Consider the following 5,355-nt stretch of genomic DNA (forward strand, 5'->3'; position numbering starts at 1 on the left):
AGGAGAGGAGAGGAGAGGAGAGGAGAGGAGAGGAGAGGAGAGGAGAGGAGAGGAGAGGAGAGGGAAAATAAAAGGAAAGGAAGGAAGAGAAAGAACATGAAGGTCCGGCTTGTGTGCTCTTGCAGAAGTGATTTGGTGTGGTGCCTCTTTTGTGAAGTGGCAGCTGAGGTAACATTAGGGCACACCATGACCAACACAAGACTGAGAACAAGGATCACATTAATTTGAAGACCACAGGCCAGGATGGTTCTGCAGTGCTGTTTAGAGATGAGGGAAACTTGGCAAACTAATGAAAGCTCATTGTGAGCGATACGGTTTGTCCATGAGGCAGCTCACATTATAGTTTGATGGGCAGCCAATCTGTGAGACAAACACACCCACAAGGCTTGAAATGTAAGGTGAAGTACCACTGACACATTTCAGCAGCATGCAGGTGTTATTCAAAACGGAAGGCTCTACTTTACTCCAGAATTTTATTATAGACCAAGAACACCATCTCCGTTTGGAACCTGAGACTTGGTTTCGTGCATCCTGATGGCCACAGTACAGCTTTCTCTGTCCTTTCATTTCCCAGTCCCCATTCTTTCACTGTGCAGGATGTACTTGGTGTATGTGTGTAAGCATATTAAACTTTTGTTTTTTAAAACTAAAAGGCCAATATTCTGTTTACACTGACATCAAATGACGATACTAACTTTTAAAATAATTAAATAAACTAGTAGTACTCTCAGGAGAAATGAATCATAATCATTTTCCTTTCAACTCAAGCATTCTGTTGTTTAATTAAATAAACTTTTTGTTTAAAAATACATAAAATAATACAAGGAAGTGTGAAGGACAGCAGATAGGGGTGTCCTTGAATCTTCAAGCTGTGAACGATGCTGTGGCACACAAGAGAGGTCTGAGAGACATTATAAGAACAGCTCTGGGCATGTGAGCCCAGTAGACACTGGACAGAGGCGATTGCCGGCAGTGAGCCTGAAGGCTTGGAAATCCCAGTCTTTCAGCTGAGACTCCACAAAGTTCACCCTGGTAAAGCCTTAAAGGACTGGCTACAACTAATTTAACTAAATCTTAAACTACCAGGTCTGGCTTAGTCAAGAAGATGCAGACACACAAGGATGACACCAGTTTGGTTTCTGGCATCTACATAAAGCCTGGTGTGTTTGGGGTTGGAAAGATGGCTTAGTGGTGAAGAATGTTTGCTGGAATTCATTTCACATCAGGCTGCTACAATGGCCTGTAACTCCAGCTCCAGGGAGTCTGAAACCCTTCTTTTGGCTTCACTTGCATGGCAATACTCATACACACCAGATACACACACTTACGCATGAATGAAAGTAAGATAAATCTTTTTTAAAGAGAAAGATCAAAAGAGGGTAGATGAGTATAGTGGCCTAAACTTTCCTAAATTTGGTGGGAGGAAAACAAATCTCATCTTACCTACCCATCAGTCTCTATGAGAAATAACCAAGACAATGACAAAACCAGACATAAGTACACTATGCCCAACTTGCTGAAAAAGAGAGGAAATCTCAAAAAGTAGCTGAAGGTTGAGGAGCAACAGAGATGAACCCCACTTTTGCCATCTCCAGCCATCTCCCTTTAACCCTCAGTGTGATCTGAAAAGTGGTACTTATGTCTGACTTTTAGATATATACTTTAAATGTTTATTTAATTTTGGATAGATAATGCATGAATATGCTTTTTTAAAAATCTAATAATTCTATATTAGAGTTCATTCCAAGATCCATCAGAGTTATGTACACACAATAAAAGATTTGTTGCACGTAGTGATCTAACCGCAGGGGCTGGTAAAACACTCTATGTAATGCTATTATCTCAACATCTGATTCTAGAGTCTGAAAGAAGATGAATAGAAAGTGGGGGACATCAAGGACAAGCTGAAACCTCGAGTCTGCTTAAGAATCAAAGATAGTGAAACAAAGATGTCTGCACTTAGTGCAGTGATCTTCGTGTGCTGCAGGAGAAGAGTCAGACTTGGTCAATCAGTCAGAAAAGCTGTAATTTCTATCCAAGGGAAAGGACTTACTGATAGCACTGGAAGCTAGCAGGTAACAAAAACAGACAGTCCTTGCTTCTACCTTCCAAAGCTCATCTAGCAATCCCTTTGGAGGACTCCTCTAACTGGAAAGGCACAGCATAAAGAATTCTGGGAAATATGATTGAGCTGGACCAAGTCGATACACTACACAGCTGCTATCCACATAACAGGGCTCCAATTAAAGATTGTCTCTCACACCCTATCCTCTCCATTTCCCTGTCTTTAAACAGAAGCCCACATCCACTAACAATTTCTTGTATTTCCTACCTAAAATATCCAACATACAGCGCATATATGCACGCACACACACACCACTGGAAAGCATATGTTAAGCAAAATAGGCCTAATTTTCACACTATCTGGTACTTACTTTTACACTAAAGATCACTTACCAGGCTAGCGAGATGACTCAGAGAGCCCTTGCCACACAGCCCTGAACCTGAGCTTGAGCTCCAAACCCACATCAGCTAAGCCAGATGAGATGGCTCACTGCTATAATGCCAGCCCAAGCACCCTTACCTGTGGTAAGAAAGTTGGCCTGGACTTAGCACAGTGGTGGTAGCAAAAATAACAGGAGAGAGTCTGCCTCAAAAACAAGGCTTACAGAGATAACCAACTTCCCAGAATGTGTTCTTTGACCAACAGAATCTCAGTAGCACCCCTCTCACTCTTTGCCCTCTCTCACCCACACATGAACATTCCCACACATAATATGTGTTATGTATGATATCTTAAAGTAAATACATAATCACATATTATACCCCAGTATCTTCACATCTTCCTTTGAACTAAACAATGTGTTTTAGAAAATATTCTATGTACCACATTAAGGCTGATGAGTTGAATGGCCAGCAAATACTTGGAGAAGGATTTGACATCCTTAGCCTCCTGGGAAATGGATATTAAAACTGCCCTGAGATTTCATCTCAGCAGAGTCACAATGGCTGTGATCAAGAAGATAAAGTATCACAAATACGCTGAGGATGTGGAGAAGGGGACACTGGATCACTGCTGGTAGGAGAGTAAATGTGTGCAGCTACTATGGAAATCAATAGAGATTGCTCCAAAAACTGAAAACAGAACTGTCGTATAACCCAGCAATTCCACTCCTGTGTATATACCCAAAGAATTACAAATCTACATCCCACAGAGATTTGTGCATTAGTGTTTATTGATGCATTAGTTACAACAGAAACAGAAAATGGAGCCAACCTAGACATCCATCAACAGATGAATGAATACCGAAAATGTGATACATATACACAATGGAATTTTGTGCAGTCATAGAAATCATGACATTTGCAGCAAAGTGGATACAGTCAAAATGCATGTGTTAAGCAAAACAGGCAAATACAAAAAGACACAGACTGAGTGCCCTTATATGTTGAAGCTGTATCTAAAATAGCATGTTTGTATGTATACACACATATGTATGTATATATGTTTCTGTTACAAAACTAGAAAAGGGAGCATGAGACAGGAGGAAGAGCTCTTAAGGAAGAGGGGAAGCAAAAAGAATGGAATATGTGGGTAAGAAAGCTGCAGAGTACTAACTGCATGCAACAAATGGAGGAGATGCTGCCAGAGGGCAGGGGGGTATAGTAGGTCAGGGGAGCAAATGAGAACAAAATCTAATGACACTTATGTACGAAGATGCCATGGAGAAACCATTAACCTGCATGTTATCCTAAAAACTTAATGTGATGTTTGGGATGAGAAATGAGTCTGGGTATTTGAATGCTTGGTCCCCCAACTGATATAACTCTTTGGGAATTTTAAGAAATATGGGCTTTTTGGAGAAAGTGTGTCACTGAGAGCAGGCTTTGAGAAGTTGAAGAAAACAATTTCAAGTGGGCTCTCTCTGCTTCCTGCCCTTCCCTACCATGACAGACCCTAGTCCCTCTAGAACTATAAGCCCAATTAAATTTTTTTGTAAGTTGCCTTGACCATGGTGTCTTTCACAGCAACAAAAAATTAACCAACATATTTAATGAATAAATTACATAAAAATAAAAAAGCAGTAAGACTGGAAATTATGTAAAGATCTGTCTTTTTTTCTTCATTAATGGAAAGATATTTTATTGTAAGTATGTGTCATGATCTCTTTAACCAAACCCCAGCCTGATTATTTTGAAATGTTGCTGTTTGACACAGCCTAGAAAGAGTAGCCTTGTCGCTCAATGTCAAGCTGGTTTGATATCAACCAGAACTAAGGTCACAGTAAGAAACCTATGGTGTGGGTATGGTAACCCACACTTGCAATCACTCCCAGCACTTAGGAATTTGAAGCAAGTTTCAGGACAGCCTGGTCTATACAGTGAACCCACCTCAAACTACAACAAAACCTGAAACAACAGTACCAGTGAGCGATTATGAGACACAAGAGCATGGCCACTGGCCACTTGTCAAGTTTTCACCTGTGGATCTGAACCTTTTCTCTTTGTCCTAGGCCAAAGATGACAGGTTACAGCAACTGAGGCTGTTGTTGGGGCCTGGTAAAGTATCTTCCTGGTGAACAGAAACCAACAAATAACTCAGCATTCTTAGGATTGCTCCCTAAAAAAATGTACATCAGGAAGTATCTGTTCTATACCTTACACGCAGCCATCGCATGGAGTAGGGAAATCTCCTGCATGTAAAATAGTGACTGACAAGTTGCAAAACCATTCATTACTCTGCAGCCTAATGTCACCTTGTGACTCTCAGAGGGAAGGCAAGCTGCTTGAGTAAAGAAAGGTGACACTCACAAAGTCAGATGAGCAGGTTCTTTTCCTAAGAACATTTTCATTGATTTTTCCATTATTGAGTGTTTGCTTAAAAGCCCTTTCACCCTTCATTCTAAAGGGTTTTATAAAGGCCACTGTTGCTTCATTCATGCTTCTGAAGATCCGGCCCTCTCTGGAGAAAAAAATATATATGTGTGTCTTTAGGAGTCACTGTTTTAAAATGTGAGTGTAGAATAAACATTTTGACTTTTACAACATAATAGTGGAGGAACTGGATGTGCATGGAAGACAAAGGTAGGACCACTAACAACAACCCATCTCAAAGCAATATGTAGTTCTGCTCTAAGAAAAGTACTTGGGAGCCTGAGTGATGGCTCAGCAGGCAAAGGTATCTGCTGCCAAGCCTGAAGACCTGAGTTCAATCCCTGGGGCCCACCTGATGGAAGACTAGTTCCCACAAGTAGTCCCCTAATCTCAATGTGTGTGTTTAACGTGTGTACACATACAAGATGATAGGTAGATAGATAGATAGATAGATAGATAGATAGATAGATAGATAGATAG

Source organism: Grammomys surdaster, unplaced genomic scaffold (genome assembly GCF_004785775.1).
Source record: "Grammomys surdaster isolate TR1022 unplaced genomic scaffold, NIH_TR_1.0 126298, whole genome shotgun sequence".
NCBI lineage: Eukaryota > Metazoa > Chordata > Mammalia > Rodentia > Muridae > Grammomys > Grammomys surdaster.